This window comes from Leucopleurus acutus (assembly GCF_964270905.1).
Source record: "Leucopleurus acutus genome assembly, chromosome: 15".
NCBI classification, from domain to species: domain Eukaryota; kingdom Metazoa; phylum Chordata; class Mammalia; order Artiodactyla; family Delphinidae; genus Leucopleurus; species Leucopleurus acutus.
Genome location: NC_139157.1, coordinates 78,130,526 through 78,154,025, shown reverse-complemented (window position 1 = coordinate 78,154,025; position 23,500 = coordinate 78,130,526). Strand labels below are relative to the sequence as shown.

At 36.8% G+C, this 23,500-nt stretch overlaps 1 pseudogene across 1 annotated transcript in view; it reads right to left on the bottom strand.

The window, feature by feature from the left end:
- LOC309972323 (nuclear pore complex protein Nup50-like) overlaps positions 1 to 23,500 on the bottom strand; it is a 62,186-nt pseudogene that overhangs the window by 18,581 nt on the left and 20,105 nt on the right. Inside the window, exon 2 of the transcript in view lies at positions 613 to 741. The product of the transcript in view is annotated as a nuclear pore complex protein Nup50-like (transcript). The remainder of the gene's footprint in view (positions 1 to 612; positions 742 to 23,500) is intronic.

Genomic DNA, 23,500 nt, shown 5'->3' with positions numbered 1-23,500 from the left:
CTTGAAACCCCTAGATAAGGGAAAATCACCTGGAAAAAAAGGTATTTTTGTATACTGAACTATGTATCCTGAAAGCAACTATTTTGAAACAGTGTTCCTGGAAGTGGCAATATTAAGTGTTTTCCCCTGAACAGAAATAAACACTCTTGGGAAAGTTTAAGTTACATTTCAAAAAATATGAGTTTGTGACTGTAAATTTTAACCTGTGACAGTTGCCTCTTTGAGACGTGTTGCCAGTGCCAAGATATATTATCAGGGTTGCATATAGCAAGAGAATGGGAGCAGGGGCACCCCTCACACAGCAAAGGATAGTGCCTTTGTTTCTGTAACAGTGACCACTGCAGTTCCCTGGATACTAACTCACCTCTTCCCCAGAAGAGCCAGGGATAGCAAGACTTGTGTTCATAATTTCTTTATTTAAAAAAAAAGAATTGTCTTATCAAAATAATATCCCTATTTTTAATGAGAAAAAGTAAATAGTCCTAAAATCTTATTTAAAAGAAAAAATAGCAATACCTTGCTTTACAGTTCCTCATCCAGACCCCCACTACTTAAAATTTAACTGAGACCTTTTCTTTGCCATTTGCTTCTATTCTGACTACAAGTTTCTACCTTTTCTGTTCTTCTACACTCATTCAAGTGGGGTCTGTGGAAGATCTTCAGATAAATATGTGTGTCTTCAATACGAAGTCTGGAAGTCTGATTTTCTTTATAATTCTTCACGGTGGCTAACACAGTGATCTATCCAAAAGGACAAATCAGTAAACAAAACTGAATGTTACTGAGCACATAGAAGGAAACAGCTGCTCTGAAAAACAGAAACTGGCAAATTCCCATTGGTAAATCTGTTTTTAGTGATGACCAAATACCTGTGGTCTGGATCTGCTGCACATCAGTGTTCTTGTAGTTCTTCAACCATGTGTAAATAGTCTCAAAATTATTGGGAGATCCACAAAAGCATCAGAGCACATGCATGAAATCGGTGGCCACTGCCAATTTTTCAATGCCATGTCTCTCTCTTTTACTAAGCAATAGAGTCACAAGGTCTTTCCTCTGTGCGCTCATGGAGAGAGCGATTTCTGATGTCTTTTCCTCTTCTTATGAAAACTTCTTATGAGGACACAATTCCTGTGGAATTAGGGCCACATTTAACCTCATTTAAATGACCTCATTTAATCATAAATACCTCCATATAAAGCCCTATCTCAAAATATGGTCAAATTGGGGGTTAAGGACTTCAACATATGAATGGGGATGGGCACAATTCAGTTCATAACAAACAAAAATCATCTAAATAAATATTCAGTGGTTACATGTTATATATATTAAAAAGTATATTTAATGCTCAGGGGGAAAGTCTGGGAAAGTTGAAAGCAGGAGTTAAACAAAGACACAAATTTTCAGTTTTCCCTCAACTTCACTTGAAAATAAAAGCATGACTTTAAATATGTCATTGCAAGGCAGGAGAACCAGCTCTATAAATCTGGATATTACATTTCAGTTAGTAAATACCTCTTCTAAAAGGAGGTATCCTTATCAGTTGCTATCTAGTTTATAGAAATTTACTAAAAATAGGTCAGACAATTATTTGAACCTGGAGATTATATAATCTCAGCACCCTCTCCCCACAGATTAATTGCAACTCTGAATGTACAAAACTTGAATAAAATGTTAACAGTAAGCCTACTTCCCTTAGGAATTTATTATATTACTGGAAATTATGCAAATAGCTTTCCCCAAATTTTTTTCAGAAAATATTTATTGACAAACCTCGTGGAATTATCTCAACTATTTCCATGGCTGTTAATTTCTCTTAAAGTCTGCGTCAGTTTATTACTGTATTTCCTATTTGTGCAGGTTGTCATACTGATGAAAAGAATAAAAATAGCTATTGCACTTATTTGTTTAGTTTTTGTTGTTGTTTTTGTCTGCAGCATGTGGGATCTTAGTTCCCTGACCAGGGATCAAACCTGCGTCCTCTACAGTGGGAGTGCAGAGTCTTAACCACTAGACCACTAGGGAAGTCCTTTTCTGCACTTATCTGTAATGGTGGAAGTTTTGTTGCATGGAAAGGACTAGATTTATCATTAAGTTTCAGGATACTTTTAAACAGAATTCAGTCTAGAAATAATATGGGGGAAAAGTGTTTCTTTTGAAATTATGACAAAAAGCTCATAAAATAATTATATTACATAAGTATGAAACATGTGACCATATGGAATCATTCATAAGCAGAGAAAGTGGGTCCAGAGGGTGGCTGAGGGATTTGAAGGGTGTACGGCAGGAACAGGGTCCAGTGGGGCCTGCTGCTGATTTGCTAAGCAGAGAAGGGATCAGTCTCCAGTAACAGACTCATGTTATTCAAATTGCCCAGGAGAGATCCAAGGAGAGGACTGGGGTTGGCTGCGTGAACACAGCCTGAAAGGGGCTAATGCACCACAGCTAGCCGGGAGGGAGTCCGGGAAAATGTCTGGAACTGCCTAAGAGGCAAGAGACCATTGTTTCAGGGTGCACGAGGAGAAGGGATTCAGAGCACTGCCTAAATGAGCTCCAGAGAAGGGCGCGAGCTGCGGCTATCAGCACAGACCCCAGAGATGGGCATGAAACACTAAGGCTGCTGCTGCAGCCACCAAGAAGCCTGTGTGCAAGCACAGGTCACTATCCACACCTCCCCTCCTGGGACCCTGTGCAGCCGGCCACTGACAGGGTCCCGTGATCCAGGGACAACGTCCCCAGGAGAACGCATGGCACGCCTCAGGCTGATGCAATGTCACACTGGTCTCTGCTGCCGCAGGCTGGCCCGACATTCCATACCTCTCCCTCCCCCCGGCTGGAGTGAACCAGAGCCCCCTAATCAGCTGCTACCTTAACTGCCTCCTGTCCGAGCAAAGAACAGATGCCCTCAGGCAACCTACATGCAGAGGCGGGGCCAAATCCAAAGCTGAACCCCAGCAGCTGTGCGAACAAAGAAGAGAAAGGGAAATCTCTCCATGTAGCTTCAGGAGCAGCAGATTAAATCCCCACAATCAACTTCATGTATGCTGCATCTCTGGAATACCTGAACAGACGATGAATCATCCCAAAATTGACGCGGTGGACTTTGGAAGCAACTGTAGATTTGGGGTTTGCTTTCTGCATCTAATTTGTTTCTGGTTTTAGGTTTATCTTAGTTTAGTATTTAGAGCTTATTATCATTGGTAGATTTGTTTATTGATTTGGTTGCTGTCTTCCCTTTTTGTTTTTTTAGTGTATATATATATATATATTTTTTCCTTTTTCTCCTTTTGTGTGTATGTGTATGCTCCTTTGTGTGATTTTGTCTGTATAGCTTTGCTTTTACCATTTGTCCTAGGGTTCTGTCTGTCCATTTTTTGTTTGTTTGTTTGTTTGTTTTAGTATACTTTTTAGTGCTTGTTATCATTGGTGGATTTGTTTTTTGGTTTGGTTGCTCTCTCTTTCTTTTTATTTTTAATAATTCTTTTATTTTTTATTTTAATAACTTTATGTTACTTCATTTTTTTTTCTTTTTTCCCCCTTTTCTTCTGAGCCGGGTGTCTGACAAAGTCTTGGTACTCCAGCAGGTGTCTGGCCTGAGCCTCTTAGGTGGGAGAGCTGAGTTCAGGAAATTGGACCATCAGAGACCTCCTGGCCCCACGTAATATCAAATGGCAAAAGCTCACCCAGAGATCTCCATCACACGCTAAGACCCAGCTCCACTCAACAACCAGCAAACTACAGTGCTGGACACCCTAGGCCAAAAAACTAGCAAGACAGGAACACAACCCCACCCATTAGCAGAGAGGCTGCCTAAAATCATAATAAGTTCACAGACACCAGAAAACACACCACTGGACGCAGTCCTGCCCACCAGAAAGACAAGTTCCAGCCTCATCCACCAGAACACTGGCACCAGTCCCCTCCATCAGGAAGCCTACACAACACACTGAACCAAACTTAGACACTGGGGGAAGACACCAAAAACAATGGGAACTACCAACCTGCAGCCTGCAGAAAGAAGACCCCAAACACAGTAAGTTAAGCAAAATGAGAAGATAGAGAAATACACAACAGATAAAGGAGCAAGGTAAAAACCCACCAGACCAAACAAATGAAGAGGAAATAGGCAGTCTACCTGAAAAAGAATTCAGAACAATCATAGTAAAGATGATCCAAAATCTTGGAAAGAGAATGGAGAAAATACAAGAAAGGTTGAACAAGGACCTAGAAGAACTAAAGAGCAAACAAACAATGATGAACAACACAATAAATGAAATTAAAAATTCTCTAGAAGTAATCAGTAGCGGAATAAATGACGCAGAAGAATGGATAAGTAAGTGACCTGGAAGATAAAAGAGTGGAAATAACTACTGCAGAGTGGAATAAAGAAAAAAGGATGAAAAGAATTGAAGAGTCTCAGAGACCTCTGGGACAACATGAAATGCACCAACATTCAAATTATAGGGGTCCCAGAAGAAGAAGAGAAAAAGAAAGGGACTGAGAAAATATTTGAAGAGCTTATAGTTGAAAACTTCCCTAATATGGGAAAGGAAATAGTCAATCAAGTCCAGGAAGCACAGAGTCCCATATAGGATAAATCCAATGAGAAACACGCCAAGACACATATTAATCAAACTATCAAAAGTTAAATACAAAGAAAATATATTAAAAGCAGCAAGGGAAAAACAACAAATAACATACAAGGGAATCCCCATAAGTTTAACAGCTGATCTTTCAGCAGAAACTCTGCAAGCCAGAAGGGATTGACAGGACATAATTAAAGTGATGAAAGAGAAACACCTACAACCAAGATTTCCTACCCAGCAAGGAGCTCATTCAGATTCGATGGAGAAATTAAAACTTTTACAGAGAAGCAAAAGCTAAGAGAATTCAGCACCACCAAACCAGCTTTACAACAAATCCTAAAGAAACTTCTCTAGGCAGGAAACACAATAGAAGGAAAACACTTACAATAACAAACCCCCAAAAATTTTTAATATGGTAATAGGAACACACATATTGATAACTACCTTAAATGTGAATGGATTAAATGCTCCCACCAAAAGACATAGACTGGCTGAATGGATACAAAAACAAGACACATATATATGCTGTCTACAAGAGACCCACTTCAGACCTAGGGACACATACAGACTGAAAGTGAGGGGATGGAAAAGATATTCTATGCAAATGGAAATCAAAAGAAAGCTGGAGTAGCAATTCTCATATCAGACAAAATGGACTTTAAAATAAAGACTATTGCAAGAGACAAAGAAGGACACTACATAATGATCAAGGGATCAATCCAGAATAAGATATAACAATTGTAAATATTTATGCACCAACATAAGAGAACCTCAATACATAAGGCAAATGCTAACAGCCATAAAAGGGGAAATCAACAGTAACACAATCATAGTAGGGGACTTTAACACCCCGCTTTCACCAGTGGACAGATCATCCAAAATGAAAATAAATAAGGAAACACAAGCTTTAAATGATACATTAAACATGATGGACTTAACTGATATTTATAGGACATTCCATCCAAAAACAACAGAATACACTTTCTTTTCAAGTGCTCATGGAACATTTTCCAGGATAGAGAATACTGGGCATATACCCTGAGAAAACCTTAATTCAAAAATGAACATGTACCACAATGTGCATTGCAGCACTATTTACAATAGCCAGGACATGGAAGCAACCTAAGTGTCCATCGACAGATGAATGGATAAAGATGTGGCACATATATACATACAATGGACTATTACTCAGCCATTAAATGAAACAAAATTGAGTTATTTGTAGTGAGGTGGATGGAATGTCATACAGAGTGAAGTAAGTCAGAAAGAGAAAAACAAATATAGTATGCTAATACATATATATGGAATCTAAAGAAAAAAATAAAGAAAATGGTTCTGAAGAACCTAGGGGCAGGACAGGAATAAAGATGCAGATGTAGAGAATGGACTTGAGGACACGGGGAGGGGGAAGGGTAAGCTGGAATGAAGTGAGAGAGTGCCATGGACTTACATACACTACCAAATGTAAAATAGCTAGCTAGTGGGAAGCAGCCGCATAGCACAGTGAGATCAGCTCGGTGCTTTGTGACCACCGAGAGGGGTGGGATAGGGAGGGTGGGAGGGAGACGCAAGAGGGAGGGGATATGGGAATATATATATATGTATAGCTGATTCATTTTGTTATACAGCAGAAGCTAACACACCATTGTAAAGCAATTATACTCCAATACAGATGTTAAAAAAAAAAAATGCCCAGGAGAGAGATCCAGTTTATTCACAGTTTTGCAAGAGTCTGAACCTCAGCGTGTGATTTTTAACATAAGATAACGTTTTGATGAATATAGTAATTTGTGAAAGTTTGAACTATTTACTTTGAAAAATAAGAGACTGAACATAAGCATGGTCTATGAATCATTTTTCACAGATTTCACAGAGCAGGAAGAAGCTGACATTTATTATCTTTGCCCCCAGGTATCCCAGTCTATGGATACTTCAGAGTTAGAGTTGATTGTCCACTGAGACACATGCAAACGGGCTGTTTATGATCAACTTCCATTCTGATTGGCCAGTGTTCTATTTTGATGCGCTACTCTCTGTGCCATAAAAGGTGCCTAAATATTCTGAATATCTCCCTGAGGATAATGTTATAGCAAGTATTCGGCTTAAATTTTCAAATGATATTATTTCATTGATACGTGTGTGTGTGCATACACTTGATTGCACTTTATAGTAAAATATAAAAATTCTGAATATCATTTGACAGATTTTACAACTCCAAAGTAGACAAAATAAGCCAATAGGAAGCCAACCGACCCTGTTCTTGGATGTCGTATGCCCTACAAAGAGCACCATCTCTTCACGCTACTAAACAGCCCTGCCTAATCCAAGCAGCATCATTATATACGAAGCAGGGACTGCAATAATGAAGGAGAGACTTAACCCAAGTCTCAGTTCTGAGAACTTGCACACATCACCTCTGTAAGTGAAAGCCTCCTTACCTCTAAAATAGAATCAAACAGTATGACCTCATCTTTTCCAAAAGGCTGCTGTGAGAGGCAGGTGAGAAGGTAACACAAATGTGAGGTCTTATTTTTCATTTTGTTTCCACTGGCTTTTAAAATCCAATCCATGAAATTTTCTTACTTTTAGGGACAACGATGCTTAAACCAATTATCTTTGGTTCACTTGGATTCACTGTTTACACTAAAGAGAAAGTACCTACAGCAGAATTCTTAAGAAGTTGGCCCTGATAACTGGCTGTTTCCTCATTTTTCTCCTGTTAAGCTGAACTTCTTGGACCATCTTCTATACTGAAGAAACCTAATGTCATTATCCCACCTCCACGTGTTCAAGTCTCTTTCAAATACACTTTCCCCAGTATATGACATGAAGTGACTGGAGGCATATCGCATTTTTATTTCATACAACAAAGCAAACATTGGATTTTTTAAACTGTCACATTGGCTACACATGGGAGGTAAACATAAAGTGAATTTTGTTATAGCCCCTCTGTCAGAGAATTATTTTTACACTTAATAAAAAGGGGAATTTTATGAGAGGTTTAAAATCTGTTGTACAGTGTGAGCTAGAAACACAAAGGCCACATAGCTAACTGCAAATGTGAGACATGGCTGAGCGTGGAAGAGTGAGTAGTGGGGACAAAGGGTAAGCGTTCTGTGTGGGAAGCAACCTCTTCTCCTGTATTTAACCTAAGTTGTAACTCTGTGATTTTTTAAATTTACAAACAGTTTGCCAATCTTATAAAGAACCCAAAGGCATACTCAGTCATGATAAAAATAGAAAATCATATCTGGCCACCTCCGTTGTAAAGTGGGCATGGTCGCCAAGAAAGGGGAATCCATGCCAGCACCTGTGGGTCAGGTGACTTCAGAGAGCCTGACCATATGGATGAGTAGCTCTTGTGTCTGCTAGACAACTGAGGAAGACAAAGTATTCAGGACTAGCATTATTTTTCCTTAAAGATTCCAAGAGGGAGAGATAGACTATACTGAAAATAATGGCATTCTAAAAGTCACAGGTGGTTTCAGAAATTCATGGCAGTCCCTCTACCCAGAGCCTTTACCAAAATGTCAAGGCTGTGGGGACTTGGGAAATTTTGTTGCTGGTTGAGCAGCTGTTTCCCAGAGAAAATTCTATACCAAGAAAGGAAAAGTACATGTTTGAGGAGCGCTAGTCATCTCTGGCACAGCTAAACCTTTGGCTTTAAAACATTTGAGTAAACAATTTGCATACAATTTTCAAACTGAGCTGTGTATGAAATCTTGAAAATTATTATTTCCTTGAGTGATTTTTATGATAAATCTAAAGTTGAGATTTCATTTTAAATGGATGAAGGGTAGATCCCAGCTTCCAATATAATCTTTGATTACATTGTTAATCAAAGTGAGATTATTAATTTAGGGAGTATTGCATTACGAACGGTTTTTGAGGAAGAGCTGTCTTTGTAAGCCAGCTGAGATTGCTTGGTCTTTGGTCTCGGCTGTGTCCCAAGTTGCTGACTCTCCTTTTGTGGCCAATGAGTTCTTATGACAATCACCAATCTCACTTGTCCAATAATTTTCCTCTATTGAAAGACTTTCCTTTTGCTACCTAGTGAGCAAGATTACTACTGCCTAAGAAAACAAGACTCCCAGTAGATTAAAAATCATAAAATGTATACAAATTGGGGGGATTTGAGGTGGGGCAGAATCCAGATGTTTTAGAATGGTATGATGGATTTTGCATGGTTGGTTTTAGTTACTATTACCACTAATAGCCCTATCATCAAACCACTTAAGCCTAAAAACATCATACAGTAAAATCACTCAGCTTTCACTTAAATGACAAATGGAAGAGTTTATATATACGCTGAAAACCCATAAGTGACAAGGAAAGAATAAGTCAAAGAAGGACATATACTCATTTTCCTATGTGTCCCTTTTTTGGCTAAATAGAATTCTAAACATGAAGATAATTTATATATGGATTAGGAAAATAAAGCTTGTAAATTACTCTCATGTTCGGTGAAGTTTTGAATTTTAAAAAGGGGATGAGATGTTAGTAATCCAGGTAACAGAGGCCAGAGGATGAACATCTGAATGAGAGCAGGGGCTGGCACTTCTATGTAAAGAAACACGTATAGAATATCTCTTATGTTCATGAGTCTATGATTATTACTGTTACGAAAGAAAAAGACACAACATTTTGCTTACAATGTGAATTCAGCTTGTGTGTCCTACTCTGAATGCAGAGGCATAAGCTGTCAAATAGGAATAGATTTGCTGAGCCAAAAAATGAGATAAAAAGTTATTTTAAAATATTTAACCTCGGTTCAGTATTTCAGATTATACGTCGGTAAAAACGATTATTTTAATAAGAACCTTTTGCTTCTACTATCAATAAGTATTTTGTAATACATAGATATATATAAAGGTTAACTTTAAATTTATTGTATATTTTTTAATTCAGTCTAGGAATATATTTTGGCATCTATAAAAAAGTTTTGAATTCAAATTTAAATATTTTTATTGTCAGAAATGTCAGTACATTCACTGAATAAAAAAGCCTACTATAACTTTATTAAACCTTCAGTGTTTGGTAAATTCCACATAAATCAGACTAAAAGCAGTGATCGCATTTCAGCATTTACCTAAAGACTGTACAAAATACACCACAGATCAAGATCTTTAGGTAAAGGATGTTTTATGATGAGAAAAAAAGTGGAAATTCAAAAGGATAAGCAAATTAGCTTGAAAAATACTTTTACACACAATCATAATAAAACTTTAGAATAAAAATCAAGTTTTTTTTTAGAAAATACAGTTATGAAAATAAAATTTTCTTACATATTCCCTATGAATATTTTTAAATTATTTTAAATGTAAGAATTTGTGTCTGGTTAACAGCTTAGAAGTATATGTTTGTTTACAACTGTATAGTCATATTCAGCAGAAAATGGCAACTAAATATGAAGAGTCATAAAAAGAAAGTTATATTTTTCCGTCAGCTTCTTTTAGTTTTTGGATTTATTCTGGTGCATGGTCAAATGTCCTAAATCATTGCTGGGGTATTAGGTCCCCAGAGCTGCTATAACAAAATACCACAAACTGGGTGGATTAAACAGACATTTACAGCCACACAGCCTGGAGACTAGAAGTCCAAGATGAAGGTGTAGGCAGGGTTGGTTTCTTCTGAGGGCTGTGAGGGAAGGACCTATTCCATGCCTCTCTCCTTGGCTTGTAGATGGCCATTTTCATGTTTCTATGGCTTTTCCCCTGTATGTGAGTCCATCTCCAAATTTCTCTTTATAAGGAAAACAGTCATATTGGATTAGGGTCCATAATCACCTCATTTTAACTTGGTAAAAACCCTATCTCTAAATAAGGTCACATTCTGAGGTACTAGGGTTAGGACTTCAACATATGAATGGGGGAGCACAATTCAGCCCATCACAACTGTAAATCTCAGTAATCATGAGTGCAGGTATCGGAGGATATATGATGAGGCAGGTATATATATATATACCATCTTTCCAACTCTTGTGGAAGCAGAGGGTCTTTCCATCCAGGGGAGAGCACTGGCAGCCTTCTCAGTTTTCACTAGCACAAAGTAGTCACAACTCCTGCTTTGCTGGCTTCCCAAAGTGAACGTGTTGTTTGACAATAAGTGATATATGATGTCTGCAATCCAGAATGAGTGCTTTGTGAACATTCATTTAAGGATTCTAATGCTACTCTTGAATCAAATGAGTCATTAAAGGTCTACCTGAGAGCTCTCCATAACAAATAAATACCTTAACATTTGTTACACTAACTCCTTGCAGGGGGTTGATCACAGACTTACAATGTAGTTTTAGCCCTTGGAGTTTATCAAGGTGAATGTTGGAAATAAACTTTTGAATTCTGATTCTACATTTACTGTAAAACTACTGTTGTCCATTTTTTTTGTTTGTTAATTAGGAACAGAATTGTCTTTCTCAATAGCCAGCCTGTTCTCCCTTCTCTGATTATGAAAATATGTAATTTAAAATGCTATCATTTTGGCCTTTGTGACTGTTATCAGAATTGATGCTGTCAGAGGAATTATGGAGCATAATTGTTTTTCTCCTCTTAGATGCATTATTATCTTTTAAAAATATTCCACATTTAATCTGTCTGTGTGTGTGTGTGTGTGTGTGTGTGTGTGTGTGCGCACATTTACCCATGCATGTGTGTGTGTGTCTCTTCTTTGGCAAGTTTTTCCTTAAAAATTTTGTAAATACATGAGGGGAAAGTGAGTCAATAACTTAAAATTTAATATCACAAGAAAAAACCAAACTACCTTCTTGTTTCTTATACTGTCTATTAATCTACACGACCACCTGTGATGACACGGTTACTCTCAGTAACTAAGGAGAATTAAGCCAATTTTATCTGTCCGCAAGCAGAATGGTTCTTAGAGTCTATAAATTTCAGTTATTCCAACTGCATCACGTGATTAATATGCAAACACTGAATGGTTTAAGCAGATGTCACAACTGAAATATTTCAGGAATCTTAGCTCCTGCTACTGAACCATTAAATATCACCTGTTGCCTTAGTACCATATGATTCATCAAGGACTTAAATAAAATTAAGTCTCTAATAGTACTTTCAGTAGATTTAAAGTTGAGGTTACACTTCTCCAATGCCTGGACATTTGTGTTAATTTATAAATTACTCATAGCTATAAGAGCATTCTATATCAATTCTACAAACAAATTCAGAGGCAGCAAATTTAAATCATATTTCTTCTTTAATATGTTTTATAAAGTTAATTTTGTTTGCTTTGACCTGTGATATCACCAAAATCTGGTGAACAATTGAGACTAAACAACATCCTAGGCGTGTACATTTATAAGTTGGGTAACACTTGAACAAATTCTTTAATTTCTCTATCAAGATCTCTCATATCAGATCATTACACGTTCGGATCAGGGTTGTTTCATTATTGAGTTGTATATCCCATCTCAATAATTGTTACATAACTCTTAGAGATATTAAATTGCCAATTGGATAATGACCATGGGATTCTTATTTCTCCACTTCTAAGAAACTGTTTGGTATCTAGGGTATTTTTTTATTATATAGCTGGTAGGATCAATCAAAGTATTATTTTAATTCAAAGATTTTCTAGATCAAGTGCCGCTTTCTATCTTGTCTGTAAGAGTTTTGTGTAACAGACTATTAATTCAGAATCCTTGCTTACCTGAAAAGTTCCTGCATTTCACGAGAAAACCCCATTATCCAACAACTCCTCCCACTAATTGGTCTTAATACCATTCTATCTTCTGGGCCTGTGTTTCGATAATTCAGCAGCATTTTTTGCTCATGATGAGGAGTATGTTTTTATTTTTCATTATAATGTGGTTCCAGACCACTGCCTGTCTTGTCCTCAGAATCACCCGTTCACTTTCCAGGGGGCAGCCTATGAGTCCTATAATCCAAGTAGAGGGATCAGATGGGATTGTGATGCCTAGAAATGAGGCAGACAAGTGTATGCAGGGAGGAGACACCCATACTTTCAACAAAATATATTAATGAATTCTTTGTGGATTCCACAATGTTCTTTTCTAAAAATAGATGTAATATTCTAAGTTTCAATAGAAAGTCTGAAAGTTTAAATTAGAGTGTGAAACTTTCCACTCTTCAAGTTATAGAATAACGTATTTTCCCAAGCCATTCATAACAGTTTGTACCAAAATGAAATGTGTTGCTTACATCGGAGCCTTCTAGAACAAAATATCTATGCCAAATTGTAGAGGAAAAAGTAACCAAGATCCATGAGCTAAATATCTGAATTTTTAGAAGTTAATATATCATCTTATCTGCAGTTCAGAAGTTTCAATTTGTCAAAATTGGAGGAAGCTTATTGGGTTGCTGAATGGCAATGCCACACCTTATTCCATACACACAATAGTTTCTTTATATGCATATATTATCATATTTTCATATACTTACTATAAATAATGTCATAAATTATGTATACCATTTTATATGTATACATTTCCATAGAACAAATATCTTTACACTTGTAATCAAAGGGACAAAATTATCCATGTTTATTTTTAAAGTATGTTTCAGTATTTGTGGGACTTAATACTAGAGATTTTGTCTAAATAAATAGCTGGATGATAATTCAATGTTACTTTTCAACTACAGTTTTTAACTAAATTGCAAAGTTCATTTCTCTATATCTATAGTAGCCATGAAAAACCTCTCATTTCTCTTCTCTTATTCCAGGAGAAACCTGGTACTAATGTGTTAAGAAAAAGAAGTAAACAACCTTAAGATATTATAAGTGGTAGTAACCAGAGAACATTGTCAGAGCTTTAGAAATTCAACTTCATAATCCCATAACATACATTGTAGATATATTTGGTGATGAGACCATCTGCAGCTCTTGGTGCTAACAGGAAACGTCTTTACATGACAGATTTAGGGTATTTTTTAAAGTACTTTAATCTTATTTTATCCACCCAGAATGTCAGTTCTGCTCTCCAAAGAAATTTAACAGTTACTCTATGTAATGTTTGCATTAAAAGGTGCTAAAAAACAATCATAAGTAGATGTTGAATAGTTTCCAGGCAGCTAAACACAGAGTGTGAAGATGTACAGAAAATATTAAGTTGTTAATTTACCTCATGAATATTATTATTAAAATACAAATTTTTTATTCTTCAAGTAACATAAATTTATAGGATTGATAACATGCTACAGTAATTTGCAGTCAAGTTTCCATTTGTCAAATAGCCTACATTTATAAAATTTTTAAACTTATTATCTGTTAAAAATTATACTAAAATGTCATCATGGGTCCTATAACTCAATAAGTTATAATGGCTATCATGAGATGATATCTCAGTGTGGTTTTGATTTGCAGTTCCCTAATGATTAGTGATTTTGAGTATTTTTTGTACCTGTTGGCTATCTGGATGTCTTCTTTGGGAAAATGTCTATTTAGATCTTCTGTCCTTTTTAAAATTAGATTGTTTTCTTGTTATTGTGTTTTGTGAATTCATTGTATGTTTGGATATTAACCCCTTATTAGATATGTGATTTGCAACTATTATCTCCCATTTGGTAGGTTGCTTTTTCATTTTGTTAATGTTTTCCTTTGCTGTTCAGAAGCTTTTAAGTTTGACGCAGTCCTACTTATTTTTGCTTTTGTTGTTTTGCAAAAAATCGTAGCTAAGATTTATATCAAAAAGCCTACCACCTGTTTTCTTCCAGGAGTTTTAAGTTTCAGGTCTTACATTCAAGTCTTTGATCCATTTTGAGTTGATTTTTGTGTATAGTGTAAGATAGTGATCCAGTTTCATTCTTTTACACGTGACTGTCTAGTTTGCCCAACACCATTCGTTGTACAGTTTTGACTTCTTTATCATAAATTAATTGACCATATATGTGTGGGTTTACTGCTGTCCTCTTTTTTTGGTTCCAATGATATATGTGTCTGTTTTATGCCAATACCATACTCCTTGGACTGCAATAGCTTTGTTGTATAGTTTGAAATCAGGAAGCATGATGCCTCCAACTTTGTCCTTCTTCCTCAAGATTGTTTTGGTTATTCAGGGTCTTTTGTGGTTCCATACAAATTTTAGGATTTTTGTTCTATTTCTGTGAAAAATGCCATTGGAATTTTGATAACAATTGTATTGAATCTTAAGATTATTTTGGGCAGTATGGACATTTTAACAATGTTAATTCTTCCAATCCATGAGCATGGGACATCTTTCCATTCATTTGTATCATCTTTAATTTCTTTCATCAATGTCATATAGTTTTCGGTGTACAGGTCATTAATAGTGTATAAAATGCAAAGAAAACTTAATATGTTGATTTTGTATCCTGCAACCTTACCAAATTCATGTATTAGTTCTAACAGTTTTTGGTGGATTCTTTAGGGTTTTCTATAATATAGTATCATGTTATCTGCAAATAGTGATGGTTTTACTACTTTTCTTATTTGGATGCTCTTCATTTCTTTTTCTTTCCTAATTTCTCTGAGTAGTACTTCCAGTACTACATCAAATAAAAGTGGCAAGACTGGGTATCCTTGTCTTGTTTCTGATCTTAGAGGAAAATTATCAGCTTTTCACAATTGACTATGATGTTAGCTGTGGACTCCAATCAATTTCTTTTGCATAGAAATTAAACACTACTGATTTTACTAGATACCTACCATGTTTTTTTGAAGGGTGACTTGTTATGCTGTATAGTTTATGTCCAGCCAAAAAGCTTGAGTGACAACCAAAATCCTTATTGCTCCACTCACCAAACATTGCTCTTTGGCTTCAGTTCTTATCAACTCAGAGGGTGAGTCTTTTTTCTAGCTTGTCAATTCAGACTGTACCTTTTCTAAATAACTGTATGTGATGATGGGGTAGCCCCATCTTTGGGGTCATTTTATTTTCAGTTAAAACTATCCAAAGTTTCCTTTAAGGCTAGGAAGTTCATATAATATCAATCTGAGAGGTTTGTTATTTAAAAGCCTTCTAGTGGGGACTTCCCTGGTGGCACAGTGGTTAAGGATCCTGCCCACTAGCTAACTGTTTTGCATTTCATAGTATATATATGTTGATGCAGCAGCATAGCACAGGGAGATCAGCTCGGTGCTTTGCGACAACCTAGAGGGGTGGGATAGGGAGGATGGGAGGGAGGCCCAAGAGGGAGGGGGTATGGGGATATACATATGCATATGGCTGATTCACTTTGTTGTACAACAGAAGCTAACACATTATTGTGAAGCAATTATACCCCAGTAAAGACCTATTTAAAAAAAAATAGAATCTGCCTATCAATGCAGGGGACACAGGTTCAAGCCCTGGTCCGGGAAGATCCCATATGCCATGGAGCAGCTAAGTCCTTGCGCCACAACTACTGAGCCCATGTGCCACAACTACTGAAGCCCACGTGCACAAGCACTGGAGATTATACAGACAAGAAAATATGGGAAATCTCTAAGTTGGAGCACATTTCCCCACTTCCACAGATCATCAGTGGGAGTGGGGCTGGAGGAGAGACCAGGAGCCAATGCATTACCAGTACTTTTCCTCTAACCTCACTTCTTAACTGTCAGGTGTTAGGTGTGGAGGTAAGAGTGGGTTGTGTGACATGGAAAAGAATATCCCCAAAGCCAACTCTGCAGTTTCAGAACAAAGGTAACTTTGGGGGAAAAAATATACTTAAGAAGTCAGTACATTTTCTAAACTGTATTCTCACCAAAGTGTTGGCACACCCAGAAGCAAAAGTTGTGTCACAATTTGCCAACACAATAGTCTCAAGCAATTAAAGAAAACTCACGCAAACAAAGAAACAAAACAGAGAAAAACAAAAACTCAGATTGTAGCTGCAAATAACAAAGTCATGGAAGTTACAACTACACTATTCTGGAACAAATAATAGGTGGAGAAATAACCATTTATTCCAAGATGTGTAGATAGAAAAATATTGCAACCTGAAACTTTGTCAAAAAGACTTCAGGTATATATTACAAAAGGTATAGAGGATGTCAGAAATGAGAAACAATTTTAGGAAATTGAAATATATCACAAAGAATTAAATAACATGTGTCTGTACTTTCAAGGAATGTTGAGAACACTAACTCTATGAAACATGCTGAAACATGAGTTAATAAGGCATTAGGGTGATATTTTATTTTTAAAATCAAATAGGCACAAAAAAAACTAGAGAAAAATAATACGAATGAAGGATTTGTAATGTAATTAAAACCATTAATACACAGAAGACTCTAATGATGGTATGGAAAAGTAACTTCAGAAAAATTACACAAAATGAAGAAATGGACAAAGAGATAAAAATAATTATAGATAGATATGAAGACAGATATTGGGGACCCAAAATATGGTGTTTTTTGAAAAATGACTAGGATAAATGGAACAGGGAAAAAACCCTCACAGATATAATAGAGAGCTTCCACATAAATATGACAAGTTAGCCACATGTTTCTATCCTCCCTTACATAAATCTGCACTCAAAACACCTTACAGTAATGAAAAGTGGTAATGAAAGTCCATACGGACAAAAGAATTTGAAAGGGGACACCAGTGAGATAAGACTCCAACCAGGTTTGGGAAGAAGGAAAGCCGATGAATTACAATGTTTTGGCCATGGAAAGCAATATCGAAGAGAGGTTCAGAACTGGGGCAAACCGTGAAGTTGGAAAGTGAGGTCCTTGTTTCAGGCATCCCAAGACCACCCACAATTTTGATGATTCACTAGAAGGAATCACAGGATTCAGCATATAGTTGTACTCACAGCGAATATTTATTACAGTGATACAAGAAGGATCAGTAGGAAAGACATAGGTGGAGCCTAGAGGAATCAATGTGAGGACTTCCTACACTCCATCCTCTGTCATACAGAGCACACATTCCTGCCATTGAGGAAAATGCAGCAACATGTGTGATGTTGCTGCCCAGGGAAGACTGTTTGAGACTAAAAGTTTAGGGTTTTTACTGGTGGCTGATCATGTAAGCACCTTTTGCCTAGCACCTACCAAAATCTACACTCCCAGCAGGAAAGCAGGTATTCACCATAAATCACAGTGTTGTATAAACAGACGAGGCACAGCAACTAACCTTACCACTTAGGTACAAAGGGAACGTTTTGAAAAGCCAAGGTACCAGAAGCCAGCCAATGGCCAACCTTGCAAGCAGGCCCCTCTAAAGACAGGAGCTTCAGCCTGCTGTGCAATGTCTCCCCAGGCCCATCTCAACTGTTACAGAATGACTTCCTCTTCCTCCACTCCTTTGCCAGAGAAGAGAGACTTATTCCCTGGAGAAATTGAACCAGGCTGTTTTAAACTGGGGATGCAGACCTCATGTAGCACAAAAAATGAGGCACAGGATGAAATTCAAGGAGAGCAGGTAAAAGTCTGTGCATTGAGCTATGGAGTTCTTGGGCCACCACTGCTAGAAGGTTGGAAGATTCTAGTCTAGAGAATGATTCACCAAGAAAATTATCCTGCACTTCAGGTAAAGATTTTCCAATGAAAGAATTTTAGAGATATTTGAATGCATTTCTCTCAATTAACTGAGTAAGTTACTTTAGTAGACACCTGAGCTGGTTTGCTAAAGATCTCCTGTCTACAAACTGCCTCTTCCCCCATCATTATGTTTAGATGGAAATGCTTCTTTCAGTACGGTGTGACCTTGTCCCTTGGACCAATTTGATTTATGTTTTGTGCTCAACTCAAGTTGAATCCTTTTCTAGGATATTTTAATTCAGCCCTAGGTTGATATCTTGAGGTCATTCTCTTCCTGGTGTCTTAAAGGATGAAGTATAAAGATGGAAAGCCATTGGCAACCACATGTTCTGCCGTGTGGAGAAGTGTGTTCTTCAATGGAAGAGAATAAAATTCAACAACAGACAGGAATGATGGCATCTGAGTACCTGGCATGGAATGTGCCTCACGCCCAACTGCATCCTTGCCCTTCCCAGGGTTTGGTAGTCAACATTTTCCTGAATTCTATAAGCCAACCCATTTGCCTTTTTTCATACGCCATTTGGGGTTGGCTTTCAGTCGTTTGCCAATAAGTGTTATTACTAAATACATTACGGTAATAAATCATTCCTGTTAGGAATTTTTAAGTTTATTTTTAGTTTCATGCATTCTTCTGGAACCCAAATGACATTTTATCAATATTTCCTCTGATTCAATTATTTCATCTGTAAGATAAAATGTTGGACACTGGTTTTTCAACCCTGGCTGGGCATTGAGAGTCACCTGGAGGGTTTGTGTGTGTATGTGTTTAATGTCCAGACCCCACTCTGCATACTTTCCTTTTCTTCTCCAAATACTAAAATTTATTAGTCTATGATTCAACTTGAACATTTATACAATACATTAGGCTAACCTGAGAGATATTTTTGGTGTTGAAAGGTTTAAGAAAAAATTGACATTATATAATAGAATATAAATCTAATCTAATTTTTCAGTATTCCAAAAGAAGCTAGTCAGTTAAATGTCAGATTCACTGTGGTTGTTATCTTTTACTATAATAGCAGGAAAGGAACAAAAATATCTGAGGCAAGAGAAAAATTACATAGTATGTAAATAATACCAGTGCAGAATATTTTTTTTAAAGAAGTAGTATTTAAGGAAAATCTCACTGTACAAAGGGAAGAATCTCTTAAAGAAAATAATATTAAATCTGGTCATCTGCAAAGAATTCAAGAATTGCTTTCAAATGTCTATTTCATCATAGAAAACAGCTATAAAACAAAGATGAACAGCTCTTGTAGCGGAGCCTTGCAGACCTCCAGCCTAGTATAAATACCCTGCAAAGTCCCACACACCCGAGGTCGCAGCCTCTTTCCTCCTTCCCACAGAAAGAAACAGAAGAAACACGTCTCTTTCTCATTTTCATTCAAGTCTTAATCATAATCCAAAGCTTTTATCTGCCATTAGTTTTTTCATTATTTTTCACTAATTGAGTCAACTAAATATTAAAGCATCTATTCTAGACAAAATACAAGGCCAACTCAAAGGAAAAAATAAAATTAAAATACAAATTCTACTATACTCTGAATTTGTGGGGATAAAGCAGGTCTACATATAAAATATATGGGCACCACAAATATATAAATACCAGATGAGCTCTAAAAAGAATAAGATCAAACACGAGAGCCATTGTACCGTGAAGGGTGAAAGTCTAGATTTTGAATCCAGCATTTTCATTTTCCTGCTTTGTAACTTTAATAGGTATTTAATCTCAGCTTCCTTATCTTCAAAACGGGGATGACGATATCCCCATTTTGAATTTTTGAAATTCAAAAAGTAGTTGTAAGAATTAAATTGATTAACATATGCACCATGACTATCACAGTACCTAGAATAGGGTAGTCATAAACCAAAAGAATTGTCTTAGTCAAGGCTCTTTTGAGGGCAAGTTTCAGAGGAAAAAAAAACCGTACTACCTTAAATGGGATTATCTCAAGGAAATGAAAAGAAGAAATTTCTTAGGAAGGAAGAAAGGACAAAAATCAAGACCTAGCCTCTGGAAGTCTCAGTAGCCATTCTCCCAGCTGTCTCTCTCCTCCTCTTTTCTTTTCTCCTCACATAGCCATAACACATACAAACCCACACTTTACAACCTGGAAAAATCTCCTAACCAACTGTCAGGCACCAGTTTAAATTTGATTTGTTCTACAAATTGTTCACAAATGCCCCAGAGCAGAATTAACTACTCTCCTTTCTATATTCCCGTACACACTGTATTCTCATACATACATACATACATACATATGTAATACTCTGTGCAGGTCTGATCTCTTTAAAGGTGATCAGAGTGAAAACCTCAGAACACATGACTACAGAAACCACTCAGAACCAGTTTGATCTTTCCTAAAAATGGTTTCACCTAGCTGCCTCTTCCATTTCTTAAGTTCATAGCTCTTCCTTTTTGGCTTCTTGGATCAGGAATTCTGGAAGAGCATGGATGGGGTGTTCTGAGTCAGTCTCTCTCTGAGTTGGTCAAATGTTGGCTGCAGCTGGAGCAGGTGACTGGCTCGGATCTATTTTTCTAAATGCAGTCTAAGAGCTTCTCCGTAAGGTCTCTCCGTGTGGGGTAGCTTGGGCTTCCCTGATGAATGGCTTCCCTGGGGCAACTGAGCGGCTTACAAGGCAGTTTAAGCCTCCAGTACTATTGTTGCATAACAAACTACCCCAAAACTTAGTGACAAAAAAAATTCATTAATTTATTCATGAATGGCTTCAAATTTCATGAATCTGAAATGTGAGCAGGACTAAGCACAGTATCACCTAAAGTCGTTCAACTGGGGACTAGATAGTTAACTTTCAAGATGGCTTATTCACATGACTGACACACTAGTCTAGACTATTGGTGGATAACTCACCTACGAGTACGGAACGAAGCCCCATGTTGGCTTTTTCATAGGTTTCTTGGGCTTCCTCAGAGTGTGGTGTCTGGACTCCAAGAGCAAGTGTCCCACAAGAACAAGGGCATTTGTGGCATTTTTAAATCCAGCCTTAGAAACACATAATGTTAATGCCACATTCTACTAATTATAAGCAAGCCCCAAACATGCCAAAATTCAAAAGAAAGGAATTAGGTTCTACCTCTTGATGAGATCATGTTAAGGTTCGAAAAGAACATGTGGAATAAGGAATTTTGTTGAGGACATTTTGGGGAAACAATCTTCCACAGCATATCCCTAAGAATATGGAAAATCTTATCTGAAAGCTTTGGGGCTGTGTGTGTTTAAAAATTCAGAATTTTATACCTTTTAGAAAGGTAACATGGTATCTGAATGCTTCCTATATAAAATCCCCAGCGCTAGGGAAGCAAATGTAATCAAGAAGAGTAATATATTCCCACTGCAACAGTCATTCTAAGTAAAGTAAATAAACCTTGGAATGACATTATGTCAACTCAGATCCTGTTTTGCCACCAAATATTTGCCACATATTTACAAAAAAAGAAAAACTTATTTTCAGAGCTTTTTGGGGTTTTGGATTTGTAAATAAATGATTATACAACAAAAATTATAATTTTTAAGAAAAGATTAATGTCTTAGTGATACCTCATGGATACATATCTTTAAACACTGTATTTCTTTTTTTTAATTATTTATTTTTTTAAGTCATACATCCTTCAAGTAGTACTAGTTTGTAATTTTTATATCTTGCTGTGATACATGGGAAGCAGAATATTAATTTAACATCTCAAGATTTCAAGATTTGGGGGAAAAAAGTTTCCAAAATCATGTTGACAACATCCAGCTATGAAAACTGTCTTCTATCCAGAAGTAATAAAGAATATGAAGAAAAAACAATGGTGTTAGAGAAAGGTGGGGCTTTTCAACCACCAGTTGAATGTTTATTTGGCAACACAAATGTGGTTTGGAGGAAGCTCAGAGCCATTTGTTGTCCGCAGTGCTGAGAGACTATTGCTCCTGAGTTATTTAACACATTTAAATGTTTACTATGAACAGTTATCAAGGTCAATTTAATAATAAATAATTATTGGATAACATTTCAGCTTTCCTCCATTGCCCCAGAGGCTCGTTCTACGATGGTGATCTTCAGCCTTGACTTAAACTAGGCATTGATTTTAATGCCCAAACTTCCAGCATCTGGCCAAAATGTGTATTGTGTTACCTCTTTGAACAGTTTAATCGGTAAAACCATTACTCCTTCATTAAAAAAAAAATTATCTTGACTACAAAAGCAAAATAAGAATGAATGAAATATTACTTGATCTTTAATAATTTTTATTTTTCAAAAGCAAGATGTATAGTACTCACTTTATAGTGTTGTATGTTTTTTAAATCAACTGTCCTTTAGATAATTAAGAAGGTAGCAGAATCATTGAATTTTAAAGCCTGGAACATTTTTATATAGTTAATCCAAACTGACTTTATACATGAGGCAACCAAAGCATAAAGCAGCTAGCAGATTTGCCCAAGGAAGTTTCTTTCATTGTTATAGAAATTTTCTCCACTTTCTTTTTCACAATAAACCCATTTAAAGTAAACCAAATGAATCTTTTCACAATAAAAGATAGCCGAAGCTTTGTTCCTGACTTCCACATATTTCCAGAAACCAAAAAAAAGGGGATTCCTTCCAAAACTTTTCTTCAGTCAAACCTTTCTTAACATCTCTTTTTAATAAAATAATTATTAATGATATGCATAGTTTTCCTGAAAAAGTAAGTGATTTCTCAAGTGATACTTTCACTCTGTTTAGTAACAAAGTATAATTAAGAAAAAAGCACCTGGGGACTTCCCTGGTGCTCCAGTGGTTAAGAATCCGCCTGCCAATGCAGGGGACACAGGTTCGAGCCCTGGTCAGGGAAGATCCCACATGCCACAGGGCAACTAAGCCTGTGAGACACAATTACTGAGCCCGCGCTCTAGAGCCCACGAGCCACAACTACTGAGCCCGCGAGCCACAACTACTGAAGCCCGCGCGCCTATAGCCCGTGCTCCTCAACAAGAGAAGCACCGCAATGAGAAGTCCGCCCACTGCAGTGAAGAGTAGACCCTGCTCGCTGCAACTAGAGAAAGGCTGCTCACAGCAACAAAGATCCAGCACAGCCAAAAAAGAAAGAAAGAAAAAGGCAGCTGAATAAACTGTGTGATGTTTGAAGTTAAACGGTATCAACAAAAATGCACATAAAAGATTTTTAGTTTCTTTTTTTCCAAAATTAACCTAAAGGTTTTGTGCAGTTTGGATCTGACATAATTCAGTAGAGTACGAATAACAAGGCAAATTACATTTACTCTTTCTTTTCTTGAAATCTAACTGAGAAAGTTTGCAACCATCATCACACTTAACACCCCTGAGGAATGCTTTTTGGGTGAACACAGCTTGACTTTCATTTTGATAAAATAGCTGATGTACCTGAATTCAAAATTTATAATAATCCAATCCAGTTTCAGCATTTTTTCCAGAAAGGCTTTTACATGCTA